At 35.6% G+C, this 26,486-nt stretch overlaps 1 pseudogene; it reads right to left on the minus strand.

The window, feature by feature from the left end:
- Positions 1–11,902: 11,902 nt before the first annotated feature.
- LOC149190219 (chalcone synthase pseudogene) lies at positions 11,903–24,648 on the minus strand (annotated as a pseudogene).
- Between the last annotated feature and the right edge of the window lie 1,838 nt (positions 24,649–26,486).

A 26,486-nucleotide genomic window follows, 5' to 3' on the forward strand; every position in this document is an offset into this window, starting at 1 on the left:
ATAAATGGTTAGCCAAAATGTTGGGATATGATTATGAGATCATTTACAAGAAAGGGAAAGACAACAGGATAGCAGATGCATTGTCGTGCCAATTTGAGGAGGAAAGTACTCTGCTCGCAATTTCCCTCCCCATTCCAGACTGGATTGAAGAGGCTCGCAGGGAATGGTTTTCACATCCAGGGCTCTCCCAACTCATTTCTCAATTGCAGGTAGATCCTTATTCCAGCAAGGGCTACTCGTGGCAGAATGATATTCTTCGCTACAAGGACAGAGTCGTAATATCGCCAACATCCACCCTCAAAAGTCGCATTTTGGCAGAATTGCACTCATCTCCCATTGCAGGACATTCGGGCTTTCAGAAGACGTATGCTCGCACCAGAAGATCATTTTTTTGGACAGGCATGAAACAGGACATCCTTACTTTCGTAGCAGAATGTGACATCTGTCAACACCACAAAGGGGAAACCGTCAACACACCAGGCACATTACAACCATTGCCCATTCCGGCGTCAATTTGGACAGAGGTTTCCATGGATTTCATTACAGGTCTTCCAAAGTCTGGGAACAAGTCAGTCATCATGGTGGTTGTGGACCGACTATCGAAGTATGTTCATTTCTGTGCCCTACCCCACCCATTTACACCAACCTTGGTTGCTCAAACTTTCATGGATCAGATCTTCAAATTGCATGGCATGCCCACTTCTATTGTATCCGACCGTGACCGAATCTTCACCAGTAATTTTTGGCAGGAGCTCTACAGAATACAAGGCACTCAACTCAAACTCAGTACTTCATATCATCCGCAAACAGATGGTCAAACCGAAGCTGTGAACAAATGTCTAGAAACCTACCTTAGGTGTTTCACTTCAGAAAAGCAACACCTTTGGGCACAGTGGTTACCTCTGGCGGAGTGGTGGTATAACACCAACTATCATGCCACCACCAAAATGACTCCCTATGAAGCAGTCTATGGACAACTTCCGCCTTCCCCTACTTCTTATCTCACGGGGTGCTCCAAAGTACAAGCCGTGGATCAACTCCTACAACACCGCGCAACCATGCTTGCCCATCTGCGCGAGAATCTTCATCAAGCTCAGAACCGTATGAAGCAACAAGCTGACCAACATCGCTCAGAGCGCCAATTTCAAGAAGGGGATCAGGTCTTTTTGAGGTTGCAACCATATAAGCAAACATCACTCAAAGACAAGGGTTGTCAAAAGCTCTCCCCAAAATTCTATGGACCATACCAAGTACTTCAGCGCATTGGAGAAGTGGCTTACAAGTTGGCTTTGCCACCTACAGCAAAAATCCACCCAGTTTTCCATGTATCGTGCCTCAAGAAAGTGATTGGGAACAATTGCCGAGTTCAAACCAGTCTACCTGAATTGGACGAAGAAGGGTCAATTTGGCTTCAACCTGAACAGGTTCTAGACACACGAGACAAGCACCTGCGCGGCCGCATGATTAAGGAGGTCCTCGTCAAATGGAAAGACACCTCTCCGGAAGATGCAACTTGGGAACCAGCCACTATTCTTCAGCAGTTTCCGCAGCTTCAGCCTTGAGGACAAGGCTAGTCTTAAGGGGGAGGGCATGTTAGGGTCCCACCCTAACCCCCTTATTTATGTCTTGGGATCACGTCATAGTCAAGAGTCAATAAAGCCCATATTAATATTTGTAAGTGGTTAACCCGCAATTAATGACGGGACCACAGTTAGTTGCAAATGGGCGGAAGTATTAGATAGATGGTAAATAGGCGGTAGTATTAGAAAGATGGTATTAATAAAACCCACGATATTGGCTCGTGGTATTGCATGTATGAGTCATATATAAAGGATAGAGACTCCCTGCGAGGAGCATTGTGTCTTGTTTTGTAATCGAGCTCTGCCGTATTGGAGGTTGCCCCCTCGAAGAGGCCTGTGAACATTTCTCTCTGAATAATAAAATCATTGCTATTCTGTGTTCTGGGTATATTTTCTTCGCATATTTTGTGTTCTCGGTATCTTTTCTTCGCTTGGGTATTGCTTTGCAGGTTAAGAGCATAACACCTTCCAGACTCTATCCAGAGTTCTTCCCAGTTTCAGTACGGCCTCCAGTCACCTCCTCGCAAACATGTGTTTTATTAACAAATTGTTGTATTTTGCAGGTAATTAACAGAAAACCAGACCTTGGATAAATAGTTTTGATACTAGTCAGAAAACTTGTTTACTCTAAGACTCGGAAGGAAATCTATTAAAAAACCTTCGCTTAGAAGAAGAAAACAGTTATACATAGAACATAGAAAGAAATAATTCACACAGAGACATTGACTGTTAAAACAAAGGAACTAGACATAGCATACAGTCAAAAGACAAATAGGTCAAACATACAGAAATTTGATCAATATCCATTACCATATGTTGATATATATAAAAACCTAAATAATTTACTGTTGAAATACAAAGTAAAAAGTTAAAATGTACAATAAAAGTAAAAACATAGTAAAGGATATTGGCAAGTTATCAAAATCAAAGAGTATCAGATGAAAGCCTAAAGTGACTAAAGCCTCTAGCGTGAAAGTTCAAACAACAAAGAGCATAAAGGGCTAAAAACAAACCATAAAGGCCAACAGTACCAAAATACAAGAGAAAGCAGCGAACAATTAAATAGTTGTCTCTATCTTCTTGCAAGAAGATATTTTTATTTCCTAGATTAAATCTCAAGTTAGTTTGAGATATTTTGTAATAAAAATTTTGTATAAATACTTCACAATTCGAAGTATGTAGTGTGGATTCTTAGACATTTCTATAGAATTTTGATCAAGAGACTGTAAAACTATTGTATCATTGACTGAGCTAGAAAGCTGGATTGATGAATAAAGACAAGATATTTGATAGGATTCATGTGTTAAGCGAAGTGCAGACATGTATTTTCTCATGTTGTTGTTATCTTTCTTAAAGTTTTTCCGCAATCTTTAATGTATTTCTGAATCTGAATGCTATAACTAGAACAATATCTCAGAATTTGTTTAATTACACTCTGTTTTAAAAGTTATGTTTATAAATGTTTTCAACTGATATCTAAGTTAAGGAATTCTTAATTTCTCCTTAGTTTAGGTTGGTTTTTTGTTAATCCAGATCAAAGGATTCTTAATTGCCTTTCGTTTTCAATTACCCTTTATTCTTCATTTATATCTTGGTCTGAGAATTCTTAATTTCTCTCTCACCCTGATTAAAACCATTTCACCCCCCTATCCCAAATACCTACACTTTACTCTGCTAGCTTGCCCTTTGAACATTTTCTTTAGTGAGTTGATCCAGTTTTGCTGCCCTTATGTTGACTCCATAGCCTAATGGTTTGAAGACATCATTCTATCCATCTATTTAAGGATCCCACCATCCAATCTTGAACACAAATCAAAAACCTCAAGAACAATCATAACTAGCCTAAAATTCAAACAAACAAAGCTAAATAATTCAGAGAGAGCCCTCTCTGAGTATAGGTTGGCTAGAGCCTATGCTCCAAAAGTGGTTTGTGGTTACCTCGGTGATTTCTTTCTTTAACATTGAAAAATTACTTAGTGATAACATAGTGGAGACCATACTGGGGAAGACTAACATTTTCTTCAGAAATATTTTACAGGTTCAGATCTTATCTATGATGGTGGACAGTGATTAGACACACAAAGGTTAAAATCATCCACCTGGCGACTCCAAATCAATTTCACAACCAAGACTCCACTGGAGGAATGAACCTAAAAGAACAGTATGAAAAAATCAGGGTTTTCACGTGGATTGTTATCCAAGACATCATGTTTTTTCTCATCAAGAAGGTTTTTCAATGTATATTGTATTTTAGATAAGATCTTAGATTAGGTTTTAATTATTTTCCTTCGAAAATTGTAAATATAAAATCTCCTTACACATTTGAGCAGCATCCTTCTAAATCTTATGATGATCATTTTCCAATCAAGAAATCTCAAATAGTCAAGACTAATCATACAATCCTTGTACATATTCATGTGCCTTGTAAATTTCCTGATAGGCATAAGCCACTCATCTTACCTCCTACACTCCATGCTTTCCCTAACAATTATTACAAGTATCTCCCTAGGTTTGATGGAGAAGATGGTAAAATCACTGCCCAAAAACATACTCAAGGTTTTGAGAATTATCTGGACTTATTTGAGAATGATGAAGATGATGTTAGAATCAGAATTTTTTCTCTCTCTTTGCAAAGTAGAGTAAAGAGTTGGTTCAAGAATTTACTTATTGCAAGCATCTCAAATTTCCAACAGTTTGTCAAATTTTTCCTTGATAGATGGACAATCAAAGTCAATCTATTTGTGATCATAGAAGAATATAATTAGTTGAAAAGAAATTCAAATGAAACAATTCAACAATCTTCTGACAAATTTAATCAAGTCTATTATTCAATGCCATCAAATATAAGACCTCCTCCTGATTCAGCTCTCTTGCATTATCCAAAAGAATCTATCTAGAGATAGAATTTCAGCTAAGAGAAAGAATATTTAATTAATGGAAAAACCTGTGAGCAATTTTGAAACCAACGTTTCGGACTAGCTAGGTGAGTCCATCATCAGGGTAATGAGATCTGCATTTTGAGAAAGAGAGAGTCAAGAAAATGAGAACCTATTAATAGAAGGATGGATAGATAACCTAGGTTTGGAGAGGTCGGCTAGATTTCAACACTTTATTAATAAATGGATAAATAAATTTTTAATTTTGATTTTTAAGTTTTAATTTAATTAATAATTTTAACCTATATTAAAAGTAATTTTTTTAATAGTAGATTGATTTGATCTAATATTAAAAATAAGATTAATATAAACTAAATAAAATCAATTTAATAAATTAATTAAATAAATTGGTTTTACATTTAAAAGTATATTAATTAATTTTTAAATTTAGTTTAATTAATAAATTTAATTTTTTTAATTTTTTTAATAAAATAAATTCACTTAAATTAATTTGGCCTAATTTAAAAATAAAATTAATATAAACTCAATGGATTAAATAAATTTTAATTTTGTTATAAATTTTAATCTAATTAATAAATTTAAAAGTAATTTTTGACCTAAATAAAAATAAATTAATATAAACTAAATTTAACGAAAGATTAATTTAATTAATTAATTAATTAATTAATTAAATTAATTTTAAATTTGGTTTAATTAATCAATTTAAAACTATGTTGATTAATTCATTAATTAATTAATTTTAAATTTTAAATTAATTAATAATGATTTTTTTTTTTGAATAAAATTAATTCACTTAAATTAATTTGGCCTAAATTAAAATAAACTTAGATTGAACTAAATTTAAAATAAAATCAATTTAAATTAATTAATTAATTAATTAAATTAATTTTAAATTTAGTTAATTTTTTTATTTATTTTTTTTTTATTTTTATTTTTTTAATTAATTAATTAATAGAATTTGGTTATTAATGTATGCAATTATAATTAAAATTATATATATATATATATGTTAGTTGTAATTTATTTATTTATTTGAGCTGTAAATGCTGTATTAAGGGAGAATTTGTATAACTAAAAGTTACTTTATTTTGTTTAACAAGGGTTTCCATGTATTACTTAGTTTAAGACCATCATCCCTATTCATATTATTAGAGGATTTTTCAATTTCTATTGTCTCTTTAATTCTTCTTTTTAAATAGTGGTCTTCCTTGTGGATTAATTTAGCTTGTTCCATGCATATATAGTGTGAGGAGGAACAAGCATGCTCTGCAAGACCTGATTTATCAGACCTATTTCTAGTAATATCACTAATGTGCTCTTTTAATCTTACTCCAAAGGATCTTCCTGTTTCCCCTATGTAAACTTTACCACAAGAACAGGGAATCGAATAAACGCCTTTGTGACATTTTGGGTCAATTGCATCTTTTGCAGATTCAAGCATGTTTTTTATGGTGTTAGGGGGGGTGAAAGCCACCATAATGTTATGCTTAGCGAGAACTTTGGCAATTTTATCAGTGATTCCTTTGATATATGGAAGGGATATTCTAGGGTTATCAAATGATTTCTTTTTGTTTTGTTTATTGGTTAAGGAATTTTTAATAATTTTGCTGATGGTGTGATGTTGATAGCCATTGTTTACAAAAACTTCGTGGAGATGGATAAGTTCTTCCTCTAGATGTTCTGGGTCGGAGATTCTGGAGGCTCTCGTGGTTAGGGTTTTGATGACACCCATTTTTTGCTTAGGATGGTGGTGGGAGTTTGCATGAAGAAACCCCTCAACACTGGAACATATGCAGAACATTGCAGTAGATGTAGAAGTTAATCTGCAAATTAGAAGAGAAAAGTTGAAAGCAAGAGCGGAGAAGAACAACATTGCAGAGGTAAAACTCGACATTTTGGTAAGAAAAATAGAGGAAAGGATACAGAAGATCACCATGAAAGATAATTTTTTTGCTCAAAATCACCATGACACATTTATTTCACAAAAAGAAGAGGCTGATAGCCATGGACAAATTCTTGCTAATTCCAACTACCATAGATCAGAAGACAAATTTATAGAGCAATATGTGGAGAAGCAATCTGCTGATCTAATGTGTATGTTTGATGACATTACTTCTTTTGATGATTTTCTTAAATATGATCAGTATGATGATAATTATGTTCTTCAAATCCAAACTAACTTTACAGAGAAATCAGAAACTAGTTTGGGAAATAAAGGAATTCAGTTTCAACAGCTTGAAAATAGTGATCATCTAATTCATATTATAGCTATTAAAGTGTGGAAGAAAGTGCAAAAAAATTGGAAATAAGTGAAGCTTCTTTGCCTCTTTGATTTTCTTAATTTTAGTTCATAAGAGAAAATTTTAAAGCAATCAAAAATCAACAGTATTTAAGTATTAATATTGACAACAAAGAAGATAATGAAAGTCTTAATCGGGATTATTCAGTTTCTCAAATGCAGTTATCTAAAGAAAAAGATGAGCATCTTGTAGAAATCTGTGAAGTTCCATTCAAACCTATATGCAATAAATTGCAGCAATCCTTCCAAGTTTTTTATCATCCAATAGCAGTTGTATAATGAATGCAATCAGATTTGTCTCCATTAACCAACTATGAGAGTCAAAATCAAGATGATAAATGTTTCACCAGACGAACATTTCAATCAGTATAAATATCATCGCAAAGCTTATCTGAAAATCTGTAGGGTGTTAAAGATGAAAATGACATTTCAATTTCATGGCATGCAGGCCATCCAGAACAATTGTATAGTTTATCAAATCAGTTTAACAATAGTGTATATATTTTGGAAGATCCTTTTGTACAGTTTTTAGAGTCCACAAAGGAAATCAAGTATTTCCTTATCTTCACATTGGTTGACAAGGTTATATTGGGCTGTAGAACTTCAGTTTTAATCACAAACAAGCACAAGCAACAAAATCCACCAATGTATATGATGCTTGAATGGTTGCACTGGTTTTTTCATTTTACCTAACCAACAGTTGGACAGCTGATTAGAGTAAGTAGGTAGGATTTCAGTTTGATTAAATATAGTTTTTCAGCAGCAAGTTTATTTCATATCAGATTTCAGTACAACATGTGTCAAATTTCAGTTTGCAGAAAAGGGTGTATTTTTAGTTCAAGAGTTTCAGTCACAGAGATTATACAACAAAGCATATACATGCTTAGGATTGGCCTAATGGATAAAGCTACTAGTCAACAGTGTTCTTGACATCTCACAAGGAGATGCCATCCCCGTCTGAAGCCAATGTTAGGGTTCCTATACCAATAGGATTCATAATTTTGAATGACTAAGGTTAACCCTTGTAATATTGTACATACCTTTGCTTTCTACAAATGTTTTCTATATTAGAATTAAAAAATGTAAAGAGGGTATGTCCTAAAATAATAATCAAAGGACAGAAAAAAGAAACAAAAGGACAAAAAGAATAAGAAAAGACCAAAAAATGAAAATATATGAACCCCAAAAACAAAAATAGACCATGAAAGTGTGCAAGTCTAAATGCCACTACTATTTTACTTATTCTGCAAATAATGGTTGTGTGCAACTTATCACACATGCCACAACCCATGGTAGTCAAACTGCTTAATCTTGACTATTTCATGCTTTGAATTTTATGTTTATAGTTAGAGAATAAAATATGACCAAACAGCTTAATCTTGGCAGATCAGTAGATAGGTAGAGAAATAAAAGGAACTTGTCAGTTTAATCTGATCCCTTGGAATATATAAGGTTAGAAGTAGATAATTTGTTTTATAGAAAAAAAGGAAAGAAAAGGGTATGCTAGCCTAAATGCACCCAAATAAGTATAAAGAAGAAGAAAATGCTAGGGTAGGTAATGGGTAAGTAGAAGAAAGGTTACTGAAGTATAAAGTTGATTGGATCAAAACACATTCATCATGCTTAGACATATGTCCTAATATATATGATCAATTATGAAGGCAAAAGAAAAGGTTTACAAGTTAATTTAATTAACTCCCCCTCAGTCATATTTTCCCTTATACTTACTAATTTCCTATCCACAAGCATGTTCTAGTACTTTTAATCCTTCAAGTCAAAGAGGCTCAAAGAATTTCTCTGACTTTCGGTGGGACCGGACCTTCGACTTAATCACTTATGGACATCAAGTGTTAGAATCCCCTTCATAAAATTCATCTCCCTTCATTTCCCTAATAAAACTATTTTTCCTAAGGTTAAACTCCATTAGCCTATGAAAAGTGAGAAATACCATGTTAAATCCCATTTCATTCAAAAAACTACAAAAGATTTTATCCTAAGTTAAGTGTATGTAAAGGAAATGTACAAATATTACATTACACTTAATATTATTTTCATCTCTGCTCATTTCATGTCATATTAATTTCTAATTTAATTATATAGCTCCCATAATCCCCTGTTTCTCCTATATAAATAAATCCCTATGTATTATCCCCACCCATAGTTTAACTATAAACTATAGTTTTATTCTATTCCCCTCGATGAAACCCACTTAACCCATCAATTCTTCGCGAAGTTAAGTTAAACCTTCATTAAAACCCATCTGATCCCCTAACCCCATGATTAACCCTGCAATAATCACAATCCGTCGTAATTAAAGCCCTTGGGCCCCCCCAAACCTCCGTCCATTTCCTCCACGCTAGTCTGCCACTCGACTACCATCCGATCATCTGTGCCCAAATCAAATGGCGCACAACCATATCGAGCTCACCTGACACCCGACCTTTACCTGAAGTTAAACCCCGTCATTAAGCCCCACCTGATCGTTTTAACCCATCATTAACCTATAAATAATCCCATACCGCTGATGTTTAAAGCACTAGCCCCCCCCGAAACCCATAATTTTATCACCCGTGCACCTCCCTTGCCCGACTACCGTCAGATCACCATCCCCCTCATCTGACAGTCCACAACCATATCAGCCGCACCTAATGGTCGATCGTTACCCACCCGATAAAGCAATTTTCCCTCGAACCCCAAATGCTATGTGTCAGGCATGGAGGTAGATCGGGTGACCCCTCCTCAATACCGCCTTCGCTAAAAAAGTGGTGCGATGGCATAGGATACTGCCTCCCTGCTAAACCCGAAACCACTCACTATTCATAATATAAAATTTCCGTGCTAATTTACCCATTCCCCGTTAAAACCCCGAAAACCCTCATTTTCATGCTTTTTACTCAATTACACAATGAAACCTATCAAACCCTTCCGGGGCCACCTTGACCCTCTAAGACATGATTTCACCATGAATTCCTTCCCGAACACCTTCCGGACTTTGTCCATAGTTCTTCCCAGTTTCACTATGGCCCCCCAGTCACCTCCTCGTAGACCTCTGTTTTATTAACAAATTGTTGTATTTTGCAGGTAATTAGTAGAAGACCAAACCATAGATAAACAGTTTTGATACTAGTCACAAAACTTGTTTACTCCAAGACTCATAAGGAAATCTATTGAAAAACCTTCATTTAGAAGAAAAAACAGTTATACACAAAACAGAGAAAGAAATCATTCACACAGAGATGTTGATTGTTAGAACAAAGGAACCAGACAGAGCATATAGTCAAAAGACAAACAGTTCAAACATATAGAAAGTTGATCAATATCCATTACCATATGTTGATATATATAAAAACTAAATAATTTATTGTTGAAATACACAGTAAAAAGTTAAAATGTATAGTAAAAGTAAAAACACAGTAAAGGATATTGACAGGGCATCAAAATCAAAGAGTATCAGATGAAAGCCTAAAGTGACTAAAGCCTCTAGCGTGAAAGTTCAAACAACGAAGAGCATAAAGGGCTAAAGCCAAACCATAAAGGCCAAAAGTTCCAAAATACAAGGGACAACATCAAACAATTCAATAGTTGTCTCTATCTTCTTGCAAGAAGATATTTTTATTTCCTAGATTAAATCTCAAGTTAGTTTGAGATATTTTGTAATAAAACTTTTGTATAAATACTTCACAATTCAAAGTATGTAGTTTGGATTCTTAGAAATTTCTATAGAATTTTGATCAAGAGACTGTAAAGCTATCGTATCATTGACTGAGCCAGCAAGCTGGATTGATGAATAAAGACAAGATATTTCGTAGGATTCATGTGTTAAGTGAAGTGTAGACATGTATTTTCTCATGTTGTTGTTATCTTTCTTAAAGTTTTTCCACAATCTTTAATGTATTTCTGAATCTGAATGCTATAACTGGAACAATATCTCAAAAAAAAATTAATTACACTTTGTTTTAACAGTTATGCTTATAAATTTTTTCAACTGATAACTAAGTTAAGGAATTCTTAATTGCTCCTTAGTTTAGGTTGTTTCTTGCTAATCTAGATCAAAGGATTCTTAATTGCCCTTTGTTTTCGATTACCCTGTATTCCTCATTTATATCTTGGTCTGAGAATTCTTAATTGCTCTCTTACCATGATTTAAACCATTTCACCCCCATATCCCAAAGACCTGCACTTTACTCTGCTAGCTTTCCCTTTGAACATTCTCTTTAGTGAGTTGATCCAGATTTGTTGCCCTTCCATTGACTCCATAACCCAATGGTTTGAAGACATCATTCTATCCATCTATTTAAGGATCCCACCATCCAATCTTGAACACAAATAAAAAACCTCAAGAACAATCATAACTAGCCTAAAATTCAAATGAACAAAGCTAAATCATAGAGAGAGAGGCCTCTTTGAGTATAGGTTGGCTAGAGCCTATGCTCCAAAAGTGGTTTGTGGTTACTTGGTGATTTCTTTCTTTAACCTTGAGAAATTACTGAGTGATAATAGAGATAACCCATTATCATTTCGTGTTCCTTCTATTTTTGGGTTTTTATTCTTGATTTTAGATAATAATTATTTTTCACATCCAGGTGCATATTTAGAATAACAATATAGATACTTTGGATCTAGAAAAAAATTATGTTCAAAGCAATTCTCACCACATAAATCTAGACACACATTTTGATTATTAACATTGTAAAGCATTAACAACATCGTTTCACTTTATTAGACGTTCAACACTTTATGTCATTAATTTTTTATTTTCTAAGTTTTATTCCAATGATGGGAATCTATAATTAATTATCAACCCATGACATTTTATATTTGAAAACTCTACAAGGTTTATTGGTTTCATCTTTTATAATTCTCTTGCGGTATTAATTACGGTAAATTAATTTATTATGAATGGATATGTAAATGGTTAATAGGTATAAAATTGTTTTTCTTAATATTATTATTTCAAAATATTACTATTTTATACCAAATTAATTAAATTTTAATAAATATAATAAAATTAAAATCAATTTGTTTAATTTGAAGCAAAGCAAAGCGAAGCATTGCATTTCAGTACATAATGGGAAGGGAAAATATTTGGAGCAAATGCTTAAGTTAAATCAATGAGAAAGCACATTTTATTTGTTGGAGATGAGCCTCTGAATGTCTTTGAGAAGGTGGAAGGTAAGGCCCGCCTCTCTCAGGTGATCATCGATGGCTTCACCGCTGTCAGGAAGAATGGTCTGTGTAGTCCACAACCGCTCAAAACAGGGCTTCTATAGTTCCAGGATGGGATCAGCTCCCACAATGAGTGTAGATGCACCATCGCCAAAGAGAGCTTGGCTGATCATGTTGTCGCGGTGAGTGTCAAAGGGGCCACGGAAGGTAACGACCATGATTTCGCTACAAAAGACCAGAACTCGAGCTCCCTAGTTGTTCTCTGCTAGATATTTAGTGACGCTGAGAACTGTGCCTCCAGTGAAGTAGCCTTGTTGGTACATCATGACTCTCTTAACACTGGAGCGGAGACCCAGAATCTTTGTTAGCTGATAGTCAGCTCCGGGTATATCGACTCCACTGGTAGTGCAGAAAATGACATGAGTGATCTTGGATTTGGGCTGACCCCATTTATTGATGGCCTTGGCATCTGCTTCTTTTCCAAGCTTCAGCACTATTGGAAATATTAATCCCACCGCTTTAAACACCCTGACAGTATCCATACTTGTCAGAAGTATTTTTGTAGGTTGCATCTCTATTTGAAGATCGAAGGACTGAACGCAGAACGAAAGTATCGCCTGAACCATTTTGCAGCACATCATCAAAGTTAGGGTTTTCAATGTAGTTTGGTAAATACGGGCAAGCATTTAATGCATTAATTTTTCCCACACTCCATAAACACCTGCGCGATTACTGTCCACACTCAACAACAATAGTGTATTAATTATCTACTCTATCATGTATTAATGAAAAAATTGTATGTTGAAATAAATATGAATGAAAAAGTCATTTTGTGAGAGAGAGAAAGAGAGCGAGAGTCTATGAGGAGAAAATCATGGAGAAAATTTTGGTGGGCACGTGAAAACAACAGTTACTATGTTTTATTGTGTGTTATTCTGCATGAAGTGTAAATCACTGTAAACCTTGTTTTACTTGGTGAATGAGCCGCAGTCTCATATGAATGTATTTTCATGAATTAGAAATTAATCCTAAGTTTTTATTGTTGCTCCAAGCTTACTTTGTTTTACTCTAATTTTATTTTTTTTTGGTCGTGAGTGAATACTATGTTTTTTAAGCCTCTGTATCGCTGCGAGAAATCTAGCTATGCAAAATCTAGCTACGCAAAAGCTAGCTGTGCAAAATTGAGCTGCACGAAATCAGCTTAGCGAAACTCTCCCCTCTGCCTCTCCGCGTAAATTTTTCAACATGGTATCAGAGCGGGTTAAACTCTGTTAGTGTAAAAACAAGTGTTTTTACTAGCAGTTAAAATTGTTTTGAGGGCAGATTGTTTTTAGCATATTTACCAGCTGGTAGAAAGTTTTTTTTCTTACACTCAGAAATGGCAACATCAAAAATAAGCTTGAATAATCCTCAAATACCTTAGTTTAATTGCGAAAATTATGATTATTAGGCTATTATAGTGAAGGCCATGTTTTCTTCTCAAGACATTTGGGATTTGATGGAGAATGGTTTTCAAGAACCAACAGATGCAACAACATACAATGCCTTGTCTCCAGCAGAAAGAGATTCGTTAAGGGACAATAGGAAGAAGGACTCAAAAGCCCTGTTCTATATTTTCCACACAGTTCATGAAAGTATTTTCCCAAAGGTTGTAGCAACAACGAAGTCCAAGCAAGCATGGGACACCCTCCAAGCAACCTACCAAGGCCTGGAAAATTTCAAGACATCAAAGCTACAAATGTTGAGAAGAGACTTTGAAACACTTTGTATGAAAGAGTCTGAGAATGTAGACTCATTTTTTACACATGTAAGTGGGCTGGTTACTCAAATCAGGATGGTGAGACACTTGAGGACATAAGAATAGTTGAGAAAGTTTTGAGAAGTTTACCAGCAAGGTTTGATGCCATTGTTGTGGCCATAGAAGAGACAAAGGATCTCTCATAGTTCTCAGTGGATGAGCTTAAAGCATCACTGATTTCTCATGAACATAGACTAAATAGAGAAACAAGCTCCTCACTGGAGCATGCCTTCAAGACACAAGAATCATTTGGTCAAGGTCAAGGCAGAGGAATATCATATGCTAGACAAAGAGGAATAAGCCCACACAGCGGTGGAAGAAGTAGCCCTTCAAGCTCAAATGGAAGAGGCAACAATCAAAATCCAAGTCAAAGGCCAAGCCAAAATCAAGCACGAGGTCAGAGGTATGATAAATATCCAATTCAATGTCATTACTATAAGAAGTATGGTGTTATGAAACCAGCTCAAGAAAAGATAGAAAAGATAGATCAACGCCTTAGAATTCAGCCTCTTCGAGGGGGCAACCTCCTTTACATTACATAAATGAACAATTCTTGGATGATACAAATGACAAAACCTCCTTTCTATATATAGGAGTCTAAGGAGTCACAATATAATCCAGCCGACCTAACAATAATAATATAAAGCCACAAAAATAACAATAGAGGGATTCTATGGGGCACAGAAATAACAATATGGGGGTAATATGGGCACAACAATATAAATAAGGGGTGTAACTACAATAGTAATGGGGTAATCACTAGTATTATAGGGACCCAACATGCCCCTCTCCTTCAAAAAAGTGTTGTCCTCAACGCTTGAGTAGTTCTGGATACTTCTGCATAAAATTCTCATCCTCCCATGTGGAATCTTCAGCGGATAAGTTCTTCCACTTGATAAGATACTCTGAAATTGATCGATTTCGTAGCTGTCGAGTTCTTGTTTCTGTGACTGCTTCCGGTTCCAATATAATTTTTCCTTCCTCGTCAAGTTCTGGCAATATTGTTTGAACTGGGAGCTTGTCACCTATAACCTTCTTTAAACATGAAACATGGAAAACTGGGTGCAATCGAGAAGCTGCAGGAAGCTCCAATTTGTATGCCATAGTACCAATCTTTTGCAACACCTTGTACGGACCATAATACTTTGGTGATAATTTATTATCCTTCTTAGCTTGCTTTAGGGACATTTGCTTATATGGTTGTAGCCGTAGGAATACCCAATCACCTACATCAAAACTTCTTTCACTGCGATGTTGATCTGCCTGTTGTTTCATTCTATTTTGTGCCAACACGAGGTTATCCTTTAAGAGTTGGAGGACTTGTTGTTGATGTTCGATGTGATGTTCCACTGCCTGAACCTTAGAATTTTCTCTTAAATATGATGTGATGGATGGTGGTTGATACCCATAAAGTGCCATAAATGGGGTCATTTTTGTTGCTGTATGGAAGGAAGTGTTATACCACCATTCAGCCAGAGGCAACCATTTGACCCATTGTGTCTGTTTATCAGATACAAAGCAACGAAGATATCCTTCCAAACATTTGTTTACTATCTCAGTTTGCCCATCAGATTGAGGATGATAAGATGAGCTATGAGCTAACTGAGTACCAAGACAAGAAAATAATTCTGTCCAAAAATTTCCAGTGAAAATGGGATCTCTGTCACTTACAATAATCTTTGGGTTTCCATGTAGCTTTTGAATTGTTTCCATAAATGCAGTAGAAACTGTACTGGCTTTAAATGGATGTGATAATGCACAAAAGTGTGCATACTTGGTAAGTCTGTCAACTACCACCATGATGACACTCTTTCCCTCAGACTTGGGTAAACCTGTGATAAAATCCATTGAAACCTCCTCCCAACGTTGGCTTGGAATGGATAAAGGTTGTAATAGACCCGGTGTCTTAATTGTTTCAACTTTATTTTGTTGGCAAACCAAACATTCCGCCACAAACTTTTGAATATCTGATTTAAGGCCATCCCAAAAAAATTCCTTCTTAACCCTGTGGTAAGTTTTTAAAAATCCTGAGTGCCCTCCTAAGGGAGAAGTGTGCAATTCCATAAGAATCTTTTGTTTTAGCTGGGAATTCTTACAGAGGTATAAGCGATCTTTGTACCATAACGAATCATTTTGCCAGCTAAATGTATCAGATGTACTGGAATCTTGTTGTAGCTTTCGAATAAGTGCCCACACTTCTTCGTCATTCTTCCATTCCTCCCTTGCTTCGTTTATCCAATCTGGTTGGATAATAGAAATGGCACACAACAATGCTTCCACATCCTCATCCTTTCTTGAGAGTGCATCTGCCACCACATTTTGCTTCCCTTTTTTGTAGATGATTTCAAAGTCATAACCCAACATCTTTGTGACCCACTTTTGTTGCTCTTCAGAGGATAATCTTTGTTCTAAAAAGTATTTAAGGCTATCATGATCCGTTTTTACCTTGAAGTGTCTTCCCATTAGGTAGGGTCGCCATTTCTTAAGTGCATGGAGTATTGCCAACATTTCCTTCTCATAAATAGCTTTGCTTAAAAACTTTCCCTTGATTGGACGACTTTCAAAAGCAATGGGTCTTTCATCTTGCATTAGAACAGCACCAATTCCATTTCCTGAAGCATCACATTCCACAATAAAGGTTTTTGTGAAGTCCGGTGTAGCTAAGACCGGTGCTTGGCACATTGCCTCTTTAAGATGTTCAAAGGCCTTTGTTGCTTCCGGAGTCCATGAAAATGCATCTTTCTTCAATAATGTTGTTAGAGGTGCTGCTATTCTCCCATAATTCTTAACAAACTTGCGATAATACCCTGTCAACCCAAGAAATCCTCGCAGATGCTTTATGGATGTGGGGATTTTCCATTCCTTAATGGCTTTAATTTTGCTAGGGTCTACCTTAACTCCTTCATGAGATACAATATGACCCAAATATTCCACCTCCTGGACTCCAAAGAAACATTTGGATCTTTTTGCATATAATTGTTTCTCCTCCAATAGTTGTAGCACCCTGTCAACATGTTCAACATGATCCTTCCAAGACTTGCTGTAGATTAGTATATCATCAAAAAATACTAACACAAATTTTCTAAGGAATGGTTTGAAAATTGAATTCATCAAACCTTGAAATGTTGAAGGTGCATTGGTAAGGCCAAAAGGCATGACCAAAAATTCATAATGACCCTCATGAGTTCTAAATGCCGTTTTTGGAATGTCTTCAATCTTCATTCTGATTTGATGATATCCCGAACGAAGATCCAACTTGGTGAAGTAAATTGATCCATGCAATTCATCCAGTAATTCATCAATGACAGGAATGGGGAACTTATCTTTAATAGTGAGCTTGTTGAGCTCCCTATAATCCGGACACATGCGCCATGATCCATCCTTCTTGTGCACCAATACTACTGGAGCAGAGAAAGAACTTTGACTCGGTTGAATTATACCAGCCTCTAGCATTTCTGCAACCATACGTTCAATTTCACTTTTTTGGACATAGGGATATCTGTACGGCCTGATGTTTGGAGGAACACTTCCTGGAATCAGATGAATAGCATGATCATGATCACGCATAGGTGGGAGACCTTTGGGAGTCTCAAATACCTTGGAATGATTGTCCAGGACTTTTTGGAGATCTGGAGAAATAGATGATTCCAATGTGGAAACATCTAGCGAACATAATTGTGCAATTACACCTCTTTGCTCCTTTTTTAGAAGCTTTGTCATACCATTAGAGCTGATTATCTTTCCTGGTTTCCCTGCAATACCCCTTAATTCAACTTCCTTTCCTTCCGTAGAAAATTTGATGAAAAGTTCTTGAAAATTAAAAGCTATTGTACCCAAGGATTGTAGCCATTGGACTCCTAGTACAACATCAGCACCTCCCATTGGAATGGAAAGCATTGGGCTAGTCAATACATATTCTCCCATGGATAGCTTGATATTATGGCACTTTCCAGAGCAATTTATTGTTCCTCCATTTGCAATCATCACTTGACACTCTGGTGCTGGATATAGGAAGCAATTCAATTCTTTTGCTACCCTACAATGAATAAAATTGTGGGTGCTTCCTGAATCAATCAACACTATTACCTTTTTCTTCTTGATTTGTCCTTCTATCTTGATGGTTTGAGGAGTGGTAATTCCCGCCAATGCATTACAAGATATGGTCGGATTTATTTGTTCTTCATCTAGGCTTTGTTCCTGGAGTATATCCTCTTCTTTTGACCTTTCTTGCTCCTTTTCTTCTTCCTCTTCACAATCTATGTAGAATAATTTCTTCTCAGCACACTTATGACCTTTAGTGTATTTGCTATCACAACTGTAACAAAGCCCTTTTGCTCTTTTTTCTTCCAATTGTTGTGGTGTCAACCTTATAGGTTGTGGAAGACTAGGGCAACAACACTTCCGTCTTTATAGTTGTGAGTGGTATGCTTCCTAGTTGCCATAATTTTGCTTTCCATTTTTCTTGCTAACCTGAATGCCTTCTCTAATGAATCAGGTTCCCAAAGGCGAACATCATGTTGGATATTATCCTTTAAAGACCCTATGAACACATCAATCCTATGCTCCTCTGGAATATCTTTTACCCTTATGTTCAATTTTTGGAACTCCTCAATGTGCTCCATTATTGAACCCTTTTGTTTGAGACTTATCAATTGGCTAAAAAAAGTGTTGCTTTTTGTATCCTCATAATGTGCTATCAATTCTTCCGTAAAAATTGCCCAAGTGATAAATTTTTTACGAGAGCAAAGCCATTGATACCATACAAATTGATTTGGTTCCAAATATACAGTTGCCATACGTACCTTTTGTGTGTTTTGCACATTATTGAGATCGAAGAATTGCTCCATCTGTAATATCCATGTGGCGGGATCCTTGCCATCAAACTTCCTCATATCGATTTTTGGAATATGGTGGGTCTTCGATCCAACATTAGAGTCTATGGAATCATGATTAACATTACTTTTGTTCACATCATGAGTTTCCTTTACACCCTTTTCACCATTAGTAAGTATTTCTTGTAGAAAATTTGTCAAATCTGTCTTCAAATCTGCCATGTCTGTCTTTAAATCTGTCTTCAAATCCACCATGTTTGTCTTCAAATCCATCTTCAAATCATCCATCTTAGCTTCCATGCCCTTTATCTTAGATTCCACGCCATTTATCTTAGATTCCACGCCATTTATCTTAGCTTCTGTTAGCTTTTGTGAGCGTGACATTTGTTGCACTTGTTCTTGTAATTTTGATATATCATGTAGCATTTCTTCCTCTTCTTCATGAGTCATGCTAGAGCTTTCAGGTTCCTTACTAGGTGTTTTCATTTTCTTTCCTCGGGGCATCAGTTACCGATAATAATGCTTTACTATGCCCTTTGAATTCCGTTAAACCAAGCTTACACAAAAATTAAAAAAAAAAACTACACACCTTTTTTCACTTTATAGAAGCCTGATATTGAATCTGATGTATCTCTGTAATTTCAGATCATCCAATTCTGAAGTTGCAACATGTAGTAGCCTTCTGCGTCCTCTTTCCAATGCCACAAGTCTGACCCAAATTGGATTCTCCAAGGAAAAGTTATGTGAAATCTCCCACAGTGACTTGCTTTTATACTAGTTCATTAGAGCGAACTTGTACGACGTGCCACGAGTCACTGTTTCAACCTTTGGATCTGAAACTCGCATACAAGAAACTACAATCCGTCCTCTTTCTGTAACTTCTTACAAAATTTCAATCCGATCCCCAGAGAGAACGTTATGACGATTTTCCCCAGGTCACCCGTTTTGAATGTAATTCAGGAGTCTGCAAAAAGACCAACTTCCTCAGATCATATCTCCGCAAATATTGCGCGAAAAGCTCTGAAATTTGGACCCAAGGTTCAACGCGATTTCTTCTCAAATTGGTTTTTTTTGCGACTTCTGAAACGTTACAGAAAAAAAGTTATAGCGAAAATGCCACAATGACCTGTTTGGAGCAGCGAAACCCTAGAATCCAAAGCTCTGATACCAAATGTTATGAAACCAACTCAAGAAAAGATAGAAAATATAGATCAACGCCTTAGAATTCAGCCTCTTCGAGGGGGAAACCTCCTTTACATTACATAAATGAACAATTCTTGGATGATACAAATGAAAAAACCTCCTTTCTATATATAGGAGTCTAAGGAGTCACAATATAATCCAGCCGACCTAACAATAATAATATAAAGCCACAAAAATAACAATAGAGGGATTCTATGGGGCACAGAAATAACAAAATGGGGGTAATATGGGCACAACAATATAAATAAGGGGTGTAACTACAATAGTAATATGGTAATCACTAGTATTATAGGGACCCAACATATGGTCATTATGCAAATGAATGTAGAAAGAAGAAATATGACATTAGTAACAAACCAAGCGTAAATTTCACAAAAGAAAGTCAGAACCATGATAACATGTTTTTATCTTGTAATGTGGCACAAGAAAAACAAAGTGATATATGGTATCCAGATTCAGGGTGTAGCAACCACATGTTAGGAAACATAGAAATGTTTTCCAGTTTAGATGAAAGCGTGAAATCAAAAGTGACATTAGGGACTGATAGCAAAGTCTTTTTCATGGGAAAAGGAAGAGTTAATATCCTAACAAAGAAGGTGGAGAAGAAGTGAATCTCGGATTTTTATTTTGTCCTCGGTCTGAAGCATAACCTCATGAGCATTGGACAACTCATACAAAAGGGCTACAATGTCTTTTTCAAAAATGATGTGTGCACAATTTTGGATAGACCTCCAAACAGACAGTTGATTGCAAAGGTTCAGATGACAAACAATAGAATGTTTCCCCTAAAAATAAGATCAGATTTGCAGAAAGAAGGTTCACAAGCACAACTCTCAATGAACTCACAAGAGAATGGAAGAAAAGATGCAGTTGTAATACAAGTAAAATTTCAAGAAGAGGTTAAAGATGAAAATTGGTTATGGCTTTTGAGATTTGGTCATTGCAACTTTTGAGATTTGGTCATTGCAACTTTGGAGGTTTGAATTTGCTGCATAAGAAAGGTATGGTGAAGGGACTACCACTCATAGAAAAACCGGACACCCTATGTGAAGGATGTATCTTGGGCAAGCAACATAGAGAGACATTTCCAGCAAGAAAGTTAGTAAGGGCAAAGTCACCTTTGGAGATTGTCCACTCAGATTTATGAGGACCAATGTAGACACCATCAGTTGGTGGCAGCCACTATTTATTGACCTTCATAGATTACTACACAAGGAAGACATGGGTCTATTTCTTAAAATAGAAAAGTGAAGTGTTTGAGCGCTTTCACCAATACAAAGCTCTTGTTGAGAAGAAAAGTGGACACTACATCAAAGTCCTCAAGACTGACAGAGGTGGAGAATACATCTCAAATTACTTCCTTCGATTTTGCAGGGAGGATGGAATTCACAAGCAATTTACAAGAAGGTCTACACCTCTGTAAAATGGTGTGGCAGAAAGGAAGAATAGGACCATTATGGAAATGGCAAGGAGTATGATGAAGGAAAAACATTTTCCAAATGATTATTGGGTTGAATCTATCACTTGTGCAACATATATCTTGAATAGATGTCCAACCAAAAGCGTCCAGAACATAGTTCTTGAAGAGGCATGGAGTGGAAGAAAGCATAGTGTCACTCACATGAGAGTTTTTGGATGTGTGGCGTATGAACATGTCCCAGATGAGTTGAGGAAGAAGTTGGACAACAAGGGGGAGAAATGTATATTTGTTGGATACAATGATGAATCCAAGGCATACAAACTCTACAATCCATTAAACAAGAAGGTCATAATCAGCAGAGATGTGCAGTTTATAGAAGAGGAAGCATGGGATGGAAGTTTAGAAAAGAAAGTCAATGTCAAAGCATGTATACCACATGAGGACAAAGAGGAATTAACAACAGCAAGTAATTCCTCAACAATGACTCCCTCTACTCCTATTCAAGAGAAACAAAGCAGGCAACAAGCAACACCATCAACAAATAATAGGATAGTTCTACACAGCCAAGCAAGTGCTTCTCCAAGCACACCACAAAGCACAACACCAAGTGACATGTCAAGCCCATTTTCAGCAAGCACAAGAAGACCAAAATTCATAAATTTAAATGAAATTTATGAGCAATATGAAGTTGACAGTAACGTTGGTCTGAATTCCTTATTTACCTTGTTTTGTCATGTATATGACCCAATCCATTTTTAGGATGCAATCAAAGAAGAAAAATGGGTTGCGACAATGGAGGAAGAAATAGAAGAAATAGAAAGTAATGACACATGGGAGTTAGTCAACCTTCCGAAAGGAAAACATGTCATTGGAGTGAAGTGGGTCTATAAGACCAAAAGAAACATTGAGGGAATGATTGAAATGCACAAAGCAAGGCTAGTTGTCAAAGGATACAAGCAACAGCATGGAAGAGATTATGCAGAGACGTTCATGTCAGTCGCGAGGATGGAGATAGTGCATGCAGTTGTGGCAATTCTTATGCAGCATAAATGGAGAGTGTATCAAATGGATGTAAAATTAGCATTCTTGAATGGGGTGTTGAAAGAGCAAGTGTATGTTGTGCAATCGCCTGGTTATGAGGTAGAAGGCCAAGAAGACAAAGTGTATCAGTTGAGGAAAGCTCTTTATGGGTTGAAGCAAGCACCGCGCACATGGTATAGCAGGATAGATGCCTACTTAGACAATGGTTTCGATAAATGCAACGGTGAACCTACTCTCTACATCAAAGAGAGTGATAGTAAGATTATTATTGTTGTATTATATGTAGATGATTTGATTTTTACAAACAGTGATGATTTCCTCATCACCGATTTCAAACAAGTCATGAAGAGTGAATTTGAAATGACTAACTTGGGAATGTTAAGATATTTTTTGGGCATAGAAGTGAAGAAAATAGAAAATGGCATTTTATCTCTCAAGCAAAGTATGTGGAAAACATTTTGGAGAGGTTTAAAATGCAGAATAGGGAGTCCGCACCAACTCCAACTATAATGGGGTTGAAGTTGAGCAAAGAAGATTGCAGCAGCAATGTCAATTCGACATTATACAAAAGAACGATAGAAAACTTGATGTATTTGACTACCACTAGGCCAGATATAATGTATGCAGTAAGTTTGGTGTCGAGGTTCATGGAGACACCCAAGGAGACCGATTGGCAAGCATCGAAAAGGATTCTAAGGTATGTCAATGGGACAAAATAGTATACCATTTTGTACACAACAACAAGTGATTTCAAGCTGGTTGATTGCACTGACAGTGATTGGGTAGGAAGTGTCGATGACAGAAAGAGCACATCACAATATGTTTTCCATTTGGGTTCCGGAGCCATTTCATAGGCCTCCAAGAAGAAGACAATAGTGTCACTGTCAACAACAAAAGCTGAATATGTTGCAGCGATAGTAGCAGCGTGTCAGGTAGTTTGGATGAGAAGGATGTTGAGGGATCTTCATCATGACCAAGAAGGAACGACAACTATCTTCTGCAACAACACCTCAACAATTGCATTGTCAAAGAATTTTATCTTTCATAGGAGGACCAAACATATTGATGCTAAATATGATTTTATTAGAGAGTTGATTAACAATGATGAAATTGTGTTGCAGCACTGCAGGTCACAGGAACAATTTGCTGATATCTTCACAAAGCCATTGGCACAAGAAAGTTTTTTTTTTTATCTCAGAAACTGTTTGGGAATTGTTAATGGCGGCAATTGTGATTAAGGGGGAGCATTGGAAATATTAATGCCAACCACTTTATTAAACATCCTGACATCAGCCATACTTGTCAGAAGTATTTTTGCAGGTTGCGTCTCTGTTTGAAGATGGAAGGACTGAAGCCAGAACATAAGCATAATGCCAACCATTCCGTAACACATGATCAAAGTTAAGGCTTTCAATTTAGTTTGATAAATATGGGCAAGCATTTACTGTATGAATTTTTCCCACACTCCATAAACATCTGTGTGATTAGTGTCCACACTCAACAACACCAACGTATTAATTATCTGCTCTGTCATGTATTAATGCAAAAATTATATGTTGAGATAAATATGAATGAAAAAGTCATTTTGTGAGAGAGAGAAATAGAGCGAGAGTCTCTGAGGAGAAAATCATGGAGAAAATTTTGGTAGGCGCATGAAAACAACTTATTTTCTGTGAAGTGTAAATCATTGTAAACCTTGTTTTACTCAGTGAATGAGCCACAGTTTCATATGAATGTATTTTCATGAATTAGAAATTAATCCTAAGTTTTTATTGTCGCTCCAAGCTTACTTTGTTTTACTCAGAGTTTTTTTTTTTATTGTTGTCGTGAATGAATACTGTGTTTTTAAGCCTCTGTATAACTGCACGAAAGATAACAGCGTGAAATCAGCTTTGGGAAACTCTCCCCTCTGCCTCTCCACGTAAACTTTTCAACAACCACCTCCACCACAACCATGTCTTGCCATGCGTCCAACATCAGTGCCATGTAGTCACACAAATTGGGATTCGCCTTTAGAATCTCCTCCAACAAGTACATATATCTCTTCTTTATTCCCAATTTGTCGCCTGCAAAACACACACAAGCACGCACGCGGGAGATTTGTGATCAATGTTATCGCGAAATTATAAACATATTTGTTTGTGATCAATGTTATCGAATACAATTTACAAAAATGAAATTGAGATTGCGGTTAGATGGGATTTAGTTCTTACACATCCGCTAGAATTTGTGCTTGAGCTCTGTCATATGCTTGTTGTTAGTGATGCGGAAGTAGTAATCAGGTTAGCTTCTCTGGGCGATGGCATTGGGAGGATTGGTAGTGCCGATAGCGAGGATGGTGGCGGGGCCATCTGCCCTTTGAGCCTTCCTGAATGCCTCTAAATCCAAACCCAAACTCCCAGTCCCTGGCATGCTTGCTCGTTGTGCTTTATGTGTAATAATTAAGCAACAAAGAAGCGATCTTTATCTCAGATGCAACAGACGCTTGCTTCCTTGAATGGGTTTTGGAGTGAGTATGAAGAAGTTATTATATAGTGCGAGGTCCAGCAAGCACATGGTCCCCAACTCCCTTGCCAAATAAGGGATCATGGTCCAAGATTGGGAGCAAAGAAAGGAATATGGAGAGAATTCATGTACGAATGTAATTCACATGAGAGGAGAGGAGAGGGGAGGAGAGTTGCATGGAGAAAGATGCACGCGTCACTACGGGTCAGAATTGTTTAAATAAGGCAAGAAAGTTGATGTGCATTCTCCTTCAATGGTCTCTTCTTGTTGTTGTGATAGAGACATTGATGTACCACGTTTTCAATTCCATTTCTGTGGAAAGAGTCGTCCAGTCCAGGAAGTGCGTTTCTCTTAGTAAACTTTTTAGGCTCTGACCTGTATTTTCTTCGGTTTATGCATGAAGCCTTCCTGTAGATCGATGCAAAGACGAATAAACAATGCAATCATTTCGTAAATATTAAATTTTAGTGAATTAAAGCGATCCCAGTGTAAATAAATAATTATATATATATATATATATATATATATATATAAACTTACACTACTCTATATATATATAAAATATCAATGTAGAAATAATGATATTTATTGTTTTCTAAATTTAATATAAAAAATTTTAAAATTTAAATTGAAGTTTTATATTTTATAAAATTTAAATTCTCGCAATCCAATGTCATATTCTAACTCTATTACTTCATTATAATACTTCTATATTTATCAGTTGTGAAGGTTTGTGTTATTCAAAATTATCTTCTCTTTGTTTCCCATGAAGTTCAAGTGGAGACTCCATCATTATGTTTATATCCCTGTGAGTATCGTGTCTTTTTTAAGGGTGTCACCAGTCAAAGGGGTACTCTATCATCAGATTTGTATTCCTTTAAATGGCACATCTTTTAATGGCGTGATGAGATCTTGAAGTGAATTTACAATCTTGTAGCCCCTTTTTCATTTTCCTTGTGATGGTTTACTAACCCCGACATTTATTATATTTTTCATTTTATTTTTCTCTTTGTGATCCGTTATGGAAAATACCTATTTTCCACATTTAATATTTTGAATGGGTTAAGTTCATGCAATGAAGAAGTTTTGTGAAGATTTTCAATTCATTTACATTATTATATGTTTATATTTTTAATAACTTAAATAAGCATTATATTATTTTTTGAAGATTTTAAATTCATTTACATTATTATGTGTTTATATTTTTAAGAAATTAAATAAGAATTATATTAATTTTTTGGTATGTTTTAATGTAATATTTATTTTCATTAAAAAGATAAGGATAACAATAATGACAAATTATAGGAATGGTATCATTGAGGGACATTGTTTTTGTTGTCATTAGGAGTACCAATGCTTTTATTATGTTTATTTTTACACTTGCATAATACACATTTAAATGCATTGACACATTAGGTGATACGACTAACATAGTTGACTTCAAATGAATACAATGAAATGATATTTTTCAATGTTCATTTTTTTTATCTTCACTGCAAGTACACAAATGATTTTTTTTTCTAATAGAATTTTAATTAATCATTAAAAATTCAACTATTTTTTATAATAATATTATTTTTCCAATTAATCATTAATCATTAGAAACTCAACTATTTAAAAAAAAATATTGGTTTTTTTAGTATTCTACTTAAATGTAATCACTGCATTAATGCACTCTATGATTTAAATAAATATAATAATTGATTACATTTTTGTTGTTTGTAACTAGGTAAGTCATCCAATAT

Source organism: Pinus tabuliformis, chromosome 3_1 (genome assembly GCF_031772625.1).
Source record: "Pinus tabuliformis cultivar Carrire ecotype Pingquan chromosome 3_1, CPIR1, whole genome shotgun sequence".
Classification (NCBI taxonomy): Eukaryota; Viridiplantae; Streptophyta; class Pinopsida; order Pinales; family Pinaceae; genus Pinus; species Pinus tabuliformis.